This window comes from Chiloscyllium punctatum, unplaced genomic scaffold, assembly GCF_047496795.1.
Source record: "Chiloscyllium punctatum isolate Juve2018m unplaced genomic scaffold, sChiPun1.3 scaffold_353, whole genome shotgun sequence".
NCBI lineage: Eukaryota > Metazoa > Chordata > Chondrichthyes > Orectolobiformes > Hemiscylliidae > Chiloscyllium > Chiloscyllium punctatum.
This window is the reverse complement of record NW_027310087.1, coordinates 27,501-37,500: the sequence shown is the minus strand read 5'-3', so window position 1 is coordinate 37,500 and position 10,000 is coordinate 27,501.

Sequence of the window (10,000 nt, the reverse complement as noted above, 5' to 3'; positions counted from 1 at the left end):
TGTGCCCTCCACCCTCATCGCAACACCCATGGGAGCCTCCGGTCGTCAATAGACCGCCGCACCGGCCTCTGACTGACTCTCAGAATGGACGGAAAGAGCCGGGTAAGCCTTTCAAAAGATTCGACCACGTGCCGAAAACTTTAGACTTCCGTGAGCTCTCCGGCTTGCACCGAGACCCGAAGTCGACGTGCTAAGCACCACGGGACCCCTTTCGCCTGCAGGTCCCGAGCCGCCTTTATTTGCTGTTACGAGCATCGTGTGCCCCATACCTGCGTGACGAGCACCGCAGGGCGGCAGAGCCATCGCACTTGGCCGGGTGGCAGAGGAGGACCAGACTATTCACAGATAGCGGCCCAACGACTCCCAGAGCCGGTCGTGCGGCGCGCGAGGTCTGCTGTCATCACAAGAGGCTTTAGGGAGTGCTCAGGCAAGGGTCAGCCCGCAGCCTTCCTGGCAACACCCAGGGGAACCAGGCCACTCGCGTCTCTCGCCTTCATTTTCGACACGAGCGCCTGCGGAGGGCCACCACCCCCTCCGATTGTCAAGAGACCTCCGCACCGGCCTCTGACTTACTCTCAGAATGGACGGAAAGAGCCGGGTAAGCCTTTGAAAAGATTCGACCACGTGCCGAAAACTTTAGACTTCCGTGAGCTCTCCGGCTTGCACCGAGACCCGAAGTCGACGTGCTTAGCACCACGGGACCCCTTTCGCCTGCAGGTCCCGAGCCGCCTTTTATTTTTGTTACGAGTATCGTGTTCCCCAAACCTGGGTGACGAGCACCGCAGGGCGGCAGAGCCATCGCGCTTGTCCGGGTGGCAGAGGAGGACCAGACTATTCACAAATAGCGGCCCAACGACTCCCAGAGCCGGTCGTGCGGCAGGCGAGGTCTGCTCTCATCACAAGAGGCTTTAGGGAGTGCTCAGGCAACGGTCAGCCCGCAGCCTTCTTGGCAACACCCAAGGGAACCAGGCCACTCGCGTCTCTCGCCTTCATTTTGGACACGAGCGCCTGTGGAGGGACGGCCGGAGTCAACGTGGGGTTTGCCCGCCCTCCAATAGTGTCAAAAGACCGCCGCACAAGTCTCTGACTGACTCTTAGAACAGACAGAAAGAGTTTGTCAAATCTGTCAAAAAATTGACAAAGTGTCAAAAATTCGACTTCCAAGAGCTCTCCGGCATGCACTCATACCTGTCATTAAAGTGCTATGCCCGTGGAACCGTTTTTCGGATGCCTTTCAGAACGGTCCCGCGCCGCCATTTTGTTCTAAAAATCGTGTTCCCATATATCTCCGGGTACCCCGCCAACCTCACTGCGGAAAAACTACAAGTGGCACTGAATGGGTCTGAATTCCAAATTTGACTGCATCGGTCTGGAACTCGGTCCGGTCAAAACCGTTTGGATTTTTCTCGGTCCGGACTTCCGCGACAGACAAAGTTAAAGTTTTCGGGCTGCAGGCACAAAACGACAGCTGGCCATTTGCCGGGCTCAATTCACCCAATTCCTCCGGCACTTCGGAGCACATGTTCGGTGTAAGTTTGCGAATCTTTCCCGATGCTGCAGCATTTTCCTCCGCTGACACTTAGAATATTTTTCACACTTTGCTGAAAATTTTTCTAAGTGTTTTTTTCCAAGTTTTCCTGGTTACTGATTTCTTCTTTTTAAACATTTTTCTAAGTTTTTCTGGTTACTGATTTCTTCTTTTTAAACATTTTTCGCAGTTTGTCTGGTTACTGATTTCTTCTTTTTAAACATTTTTCGCCGTTTTTCTGGTTACTGATTTCTTCTTTTTAAACATTTTTCGCCGTTTTTCTGGTTACTGATTTCTTCTTTTTAAACATTTTTCTAAGTTTTTCTGGTTACTCATTTCTTCTTTTTAAACATTTTTCTAAGTTTTTCTGGTTACTGATTTCTTCTTTTTAAACATTTTTCTAAGTTTTTCTGGTTACTCATTTCTTCTTTTTAAACATTTTTCTAAGTTTTTCTGGTTACTCACTTCTTCTTTTTAAACATTTTTCTAAGTTTTTCTGGTTACTCATTTCTTCTTTTTAAACATTTTTCGCAGTTTTTCTGGTTACTGATTTCTTCTTTTTAAACATTTTCCTAAGTTTTCCTGGTTACTGATTTCTTCTTTTTAAACATTTTTCTAAGTTTTTCTGGTTACTCATTTCTTCTTTTTAAACATTTTTCGCAGTTTTTCTGGTTACTGATTTCTTCTTTTTAAACATTTTCCTAAGTTTTCCTGGTTACTGATTTCTTCTTTTTAAACATTTTTCTAAGTTTTTCTGGTTACTGATTTCTTCTTTTTAAACATTTTTCTAAGTTTTTCTGGTTACTCACTTCTTCTTTTTAAACATTTTTCTAAGTTTTTCTGGTTACTCACTTCTTCTTTTGAAACATTTTTCTAAGTTTTTCTGGTTACTGATTTCTTCTTTTTAAACATTTTTCTAAGTTTTTCTGGTTACTGATTTCTTCTTTTTAAACATTTTTCGCAGTTTGTCTGGTTACTGATTTCTTCTTTTTAAACATTTTTCGCCGTTTTTCTGGTTACTGATTTCTTCTTTTTAAACATTTTTCTAAGTTTTTCTGGTTACTCACTTCTTCTTTTTAAACATTTTTCTAAGTTTTTCTGGTTACTGATTTCTTCTTTTTAAACATTTTTCGCAGTTTTTCTGGTTACTGATTTCTTCTTTTTAAACATTTTTCTAAGTTTTCCTGGTTACTGATTTCTTCTTTTTAAACATTTTTCGCAGTTTTTCTGGTTACTGATTTCTTCTTTTTAAACATTTTTCTAAGTTTTTCTGGTTACTCACTTCTTCTTTTTAAACATTTTTCTAAGTTTTCCTGGTTACTGATTTCTTCTTTTTAAACATTTTTCGCAGTTTGTCTGGTTACTGATTTCTTCTTTTTAAACATTTTTCGCAGTTTTTCTGGTTACTGATTTCTTCTTTTTAAACATTTTTCTAAGTTTTTCTGGTTACTCACTTCTTCTTTTATAACATTTTTCTAAGTTTTCCTGGTTACTGATTTCTTCTTTTTAAACATTTTTCTAAGTTTTCCTGGTTACTGATTTCTTCTTTTTAAACATTTTTCTAAGTTTTCCTGGTTACTGATTTCTTCTTTTTAAACATTTTTCTAAGTTTTTCTGGTTACTCATTTCTTCTTTTTAAACATTTTTCGCAGTTTTTCTGGTTACTGATTTCTTCTTTTTAAACATTTTCCTAAGTTTTCCTGGTTACTGATTTCTTCTTTTTAAACATTTTTCTAAGTTTTCCTGGTTACTCATTTCTTCTTTTTGATCATTTTTCTAAGTTTTCCTGGTTACTGATTTCTTCGTTTTGAACATTTTTCTAAGTTTTCCTGGTTACTCACTTCTTCTTTTCAAACATTTTTCATCGTTTTTCTGTTTACTCATTTAGCACTTTCAGGCACTTTCCGATCATTTCCTCGTTCCCGATTTCACCCTTTAAAACGCTTTCGGGCATTTCCCTAAGTTTTGCGGTTCACTCGTTTGGGACTCACTGACACCTTCTCTAGCTTCCCTGCTCACTTTTTTCGTACTGTTGAGAAAATTCGAACCCTTTCCTTAACTATGCCGGTTACTGACTTCACCGCTTCAGACCCTTGTCCCCGTAATGAAAGATACCATTTCCCACCGTGGGAAATGCACGAAAATCGGACTGAACACGGGGGAGGCTCCCCCCTCGAAGGCGAGACCGTCGGCAGAACCGCCGGGTCAAACCCGGCTGAGCTACCCGGCTTACAAGTCTCAAAGTCGGTATGAGCAGTCACGTCCACCCCCATTCCCTTTTGGACCACTTCCCACGGTTCCAAATGCATGAAAATCGGCCTGTACACGGGGGAGGCACCCGCCTCGAAGACGAGACCGTCGGCAGAACCGCCGGGTCAAACCCGGCTGAGCTACCCGGCTCGGAAGCGCCAAAGTCGGGTTGAGCAGTCACATTCACTCCCATCCCCTTTTGGGCAACTTCCCACGGTTGGAAATGCATGGAAATCGGACTGAACACGGGGGAGGCTCCCCCCTCGAAGGCGAGACCGTCGGCAGAACCGCCGGATCAAACCCGGCTGAGCTACCCGGCTTACAAGTCTCAAAGTCGGTATGAGCAGACACGTCCACCCCCATTCCCTTTTGGACCACTTCCCACGGTTCGAAATGCATGAAAATCGGCCTGTATACGGGGGAGGCACCCGCCTCGAAGACGAGACCGTCGGCAGAACCGCCGGGTCAAACCCGGCTGAGCTACCCGGCTCGGAAGCGCCAAAGTCGGGTTGAGCAGTCACATTCACTCCCATCCCCTTTTGGGCAACTTCCCACGGTTGGAAATGCATGGAAATCGGACTGAACACGGGGGAGGCTCCCCCCTCGAAGGCGAGACCGTCGGCAGAACCGCCGGATCAAACCCGGCTGAGCTACCCGGCTTACAAGTCTCAAAGTCGGTATGAGCAGACACGTCCACCCCCATTCCCTTTTGGACCACTTCCCACGGTTCGAAATGCATGAAAATCGGCCTGTATACGGGGGAGGCACCCGCCTCGAAGACGAGACCGTCGGCAGAACCGCCGGGTCAAACCCGGCCGGGCTACCCGGGTTAGAAGCCCTAGAGTCGGGTTGAGCAGTCACAATCACTCCCATCCCCTTTTGAACCTGTTCCCACCGTTGGAAATGCACGAAAATCGGCCTGTACACGGGGGAGGCTCCCCCCTCGAAGGCGAGACCGTCGGCAGAACCGCCGGGTCAAACCCGGCTGAGCTACCCGGCTTACAAGTCTCGAAGTCGGGTTGAGCAGTCACATTCACTCCCATCGACTTTTGGGCAACTTCCCACCGTTGCAAATGCATGAAAATCGGCCTGTACACGGGGGAGGCACCCGCCTCGAAGTCGAGACCGTCGGCAGAACCGCCGGGTCCAACCCGGCTGAGCTACCCGGCTTACAAGTCTCAAAGCCGGGTTGGGCAGTCACGTTCACCCCCATTCCCTTTTGGATCACTTCCCACGGTTCGAAATGCACGAAAACCGGCCTGTACACGGGGGAGGGTCCGCCCTCGAAGGCGAGACCGTCGGCAGAACCGCCGGGTCAAACCTGGCTGAGCTACCCGGCTTACAAGTCTCAAAGTCGGGTTGAGCAGTCACGTTCACTCCCATCGACTTTTAGACCACTTCCCACGGTTCGAAATGCACGAAAATCGGCCTGTACACGGGGGAGGCACCCGCCTCGAAGACGAGACCGTCGGCAGAACCGCCGGGTCAAACCCGGCCGAGCTACCCGGCTTAAAAGTCTCAAAGTCGGTATGAGCAGTCACATTCACCCCCATTCCCTTTTGGACCACTTCCCACGGTTGGAAATGCATGAAAATCGGCCTGGACACGGGGGAGGCTCCCCCCTCGATGACGAGACCGTCGGCAGAACCGCCGGAACAAACCCGGCTGAGCTACCCGGCTTACAAGTCTCAAAGTCGGTATGAGCAGACACGTCCACCCCCATTCCCTTTTGGACCACTTCCCACCGTTGGAAATGCACGAAAATCGGCCTGTACACGGGGGAGGCACCGGCCTCGAAGACGAGACCGTCGGCAGAACCGCCGGGTCAAACCCGGCTGAGCTACCCGGCTTACAAGTCTCAAAGTCGGGTTGAGCAGTCACATTCACTCCCATCGACTTTTGGGCAACTTCCCACGGTTCGAAATGCACAAGATTCGGCCTGAACACGGGGGACGCTCCCCCCTCGAAGGCGAGACCGTCGGCAGACCCGCCGGGTCAAACCCGGCTGAGCTACCCGGCTCGGAAGCGCCAAAGTCGGTATGAGCAGTCACGTTCACTCCCATCCCCTTTTGGACCGCTTCCCACGGTACGAAATGCATGAAAATCGGCCTGTACACGGGGGAGGCACCCGCCTCGAAGACGAGACCGTCGGCAGAACCGCCGGGTCAAACCCGGCTGAGCTACCCGGCTTACAAGTCTCAAAGTCGGGTTGAGCAGTCACATTCACTCCCATCGACTTTTGGGCAACTTCCCACGGTTCGAAATGCACAAAATTCGGCCTGAACACGGGGGACGCTCCCCCCTCGAAGGCGAGACCGTCGGCAGAACCGCCGGGTCAAACCCGGCTGAGCTACCCGGCTTAAAAGTCTCAAAGTCGGTATGAGCAGTCACATTCACCCCCATTCCCTTTTGGACCACTTCCCACGGTTGGAAATGCATGAAAATCGGCCTGGACACGGGGGAGGCTCCCCCCTCGATGACGAGACCGTCGGCAGAACCGCCGGAACAAACCCGGCTGAGCTACCCGGCTTACAAGTCTCAAAGTCGGTATGAGCAGACACGTCCACCCCCATTCCCTTTTGGACCACTTCCCACCGTTGGAAATGCACGAAAATCGGCCTGTACACGGGGGAGGCACCGGCCTCGAAGACGAGACCGTCGGCAGAACCGCCGGATCAAACCCGGCCGAGCTACCCGGGTTAGAAGCCTCAGAGTCGGGTTGAGCAGTCACGTCCACCCCCATTCCCTTTTGGACCACTTCCCACGGTTCGAAATGCACGAAAATCGGCCTGTACACGGGGGAGGGAGCCGCCTCGAAGACGAGACCGTCGGCAGAACCGCCGGTTCAAACCCGGCTGAGCTACCAGGCTCGGAAGCGCCAAAGTCGGGTTGAGCAGTCACATTCACTCCCATCCCCTTTTGGGCAACTTCCCACCGTTGCAAATGCATGAAAATCGGCCTGTACACGGGGGAGGGAGCCGCCTCGAAGACGAGACCGTCGGCAGAACCGCCGGATCAAACCCGGCTGAGCTACCAGGCTCGGAAGCGCCAAAGTCGGTATGAGCAGTCACATTCACTCCCATCCCCTTTTGGGCCACTTCCCACGGTTCGAAATGCACGAAAATCGGACTGAACACGGGGGAGGCTCCCCCCTCCAAAACGAGACCATCGGCAGAATCGACGGGTCAAACCCGGCCGAGCTACCCGGGTTAGAAGCCTCAAAGTCGGGTTGAGCAGTCACGTCCACCCCCATCCCCTTTTGGACCACTTCCCACGGTTCGAAATGCACGAAAATCGGCCTGTACACGGGGGAGGCACCCGCCTCGAAGACGAGACCGTCGGCAGACCCGCCGGATCAAACCCGGCCGAGCTACACGGCTTACAAGTCTCAATGTCGGTATGAGCAGTCACGTCCACCCCTATTCCCTTTTGGACCACTTCCCACGGTACGAAATGCATGAAAATCGGCCTGTACACGGGGGAGGCACCCGCCTCGAAGACGAGACCGTCGGCAGAACCGCCGGGTCAAACCCGGCTGAGCTACCCGGCTCGGAAGCGCCAAAGTCGGGTTGAGCAGTCACATTCACTCCCATCGACTTTTGGGCAACTTCCCACGGTTCGAAATGCACAAAATTCGGCCTGAACACGGGGGACGCTCCCCCCTCGAAGGCGAGACCGTCGGCAGAACCGCCGGGTCAAACCCGGCTGAGCTACCCGGGTCGGAAGCGCCAAGGTCGGTATGAGCAGTCACATTCACTCCCATCCCCTTTTGGACCGCTTCCCACGGTTTGAAATGCACGAAAATCGGCCTGTACACGGGGGAGGCTCCGCCCTCGAAGGCGAGACCGACGGCAGAACCGCCGGGTCAAACCCGGCCGGGCTACCCGGGTTAGAAGCCTCAGAGTCGGGTTGAGCAGTCACATTCACCCCCATCCCCTTTTGAACCTCTTCCCACCGTTGGAAATGCACGAAAATCGGCCTGTACACGGGGGAGGCGCCCCTCTCGAAGGCGAGACCGACGGCAGAACCGCCGGGTCAAACCCGGCCGAGCTACCCGGGTTAGAAGCCTCAGAGTCGGGTTGAGCAGTCACATTCACCCCCATCCCCTTATGAACCTCTTCCCACCGTTGGAAATGCACGAAAATCGGCCTGTACACGGGGGAGGCCCCCCTCTCGAAGACGAGACCGTCGGCAGACCCGCCGGATCAAACCCGGCCGAGCTACACGGCTTACAAGTCTCGATGTCGGTATGAGCAGTCACGTCCACCCCCATTCCCTTTTGGACCACTTCCCACGGTACGAAATGCATGAAAATCGGCCTGTACACGGGGGAGGCACCCGCCTCGAAGACGAGACCGTCGGCAGAACCGCCGGGTCAAACCCGGCTGAGCTACCCGGCTCGGAAGCGCCAAAGTCGGGTTGAGCAGTCACATTCACTCCCATCCCCTTTTGGGCCACTTCCCACGGTTCGAAATGCATGAAAATCGGCCTGTACACGGGGGACGCTCCCCCCTCGAAGGCGAGGCCGTCGGCAGAACCGCCGGGTCAAACCCGGCTGAGCTACCCGGGTTAGATGCCTCAAAGTCGGGTTGAGCAGTCACATTCACCCCCATCCCCTTTCGGCCCCCTTCCCACGGTTGGAAATGCATGAAAATCGGCCTGTACACGGTGGGCGCTCCCCCCTCGAAGGTGAGACCTTCGGCAGAACCGCCGGGTCAAATCCTGCCGAGCTACCCGCGTTAGAGGTCTCAATGTCGGCTTCAGCAGTCACATTCAATCCCATTCCCGTTTGGACCTCTTCCCGCCGATGGAAATGCACAAAATTCGGCCTGAACACGCGGGACGCTCCCCCCTCGAAGGCGAGACCGTCGCCAGAACCGCCGGGTCAAATCCGGCTGAGCTACCCGCGTTACAGGTCTCAAAGTCGGGTTGAGCAGTCACGTTCACCCCCATCCCCTTTCGGACCCCTTCCCACGGTTGGAAATGCATGAAAATCGGCCTGTACACGGTGGGCGCTCCCCCCTCGAAGGTGAGACCTTCGGCAGAACCGCCGGGTCAAATCCGGCCGAGCTACCCGCGTTAGAGGTCTCAATGTCGGCTTCAGCAGTCACATTCAATCCCATTCCCGTTTGGACCTCTTCCCGCCGATGGAAATGCACAAAATTCGGCCTGAACACGCGGGAGGCTCCCCCCTCGAAGGTGAGACCTTCGGCAGAACCGCCGGGTCAAATCCGGCCGAGCTACCCGCGTTAGAGGTCTCAATGTCGGCTTCAGCAGTCACATTCAATCCCATTCCCGTTTGGACCTCTTCCCGCCGATGGAAATGCACAAAATTCGGCCTGAACACGCGGGACGCTCCCCCCTCGAAGGCGAGACCGTCGCCAGAACCGCCGGGTCAAATCCGGCCGAGCTACCCGCGTTAGAGGTCTCAATGTCGGCTTCAGCAGTCACATTCAATCCCATTCCCTTTTGGAACACTTCCCGCCGTTAACAATGCACGATATTCGGCCTGAACACGCGGGACGCTCCCCCCTCGAAGGTGAGACCTTCGGCAGAACCGCCGGGTCAAATCCTGCCGAGCTACCCGCGTTAGAGGTCTCAATGTCGGCTTCAGCAGTCACATTCAATCCCATTCCCGTTTGGACCTCTTCCCGCCGATGGAAATGCACAAAATTCGGCCTGAACACGCGGGGCGCTCCCCCCTCGAAGGCGAGACCGTCGCCAGAACCGCCGGGTCAAATCCGGCTGAGCTACCCGCGTTACAGGTCTCAAAGTCGGCTTCAGCAGTCACATTCAATCCCATTCCCTTTTGGAACACTTCCCGCCGTTAACAATGCACGATATTCGGACTGAACACGGGGGCCGGTCCGCCCTCGAAGTCAACACCGTCCGCAGAACCGCCGGGGCAAATCCGGCTGAGCTACCCCGCCCCCGAACACTCAAAGTCCCTCTGAAGCCTTGCATTCGCCTCCTTGGAAAATTGACGTCAAACATTACCAAAATCGGGGGCACGAGCACTAAAGCTAAGTCTCACCCTTTCCCTATCCCTAACCAGGAACCGAACGCCCACCCTCAGCCTCACACCAACGCCGGTGCCACTCCAGACAGACACACCCTTCAAAACCACACCCATCCGGCCATGCAACTCAAAAAGGGTCCAAATTCAGAAACACCCCCTTCAAAAGGCACTCCATCCTCGGCCACACCACCGGGACATGCTCC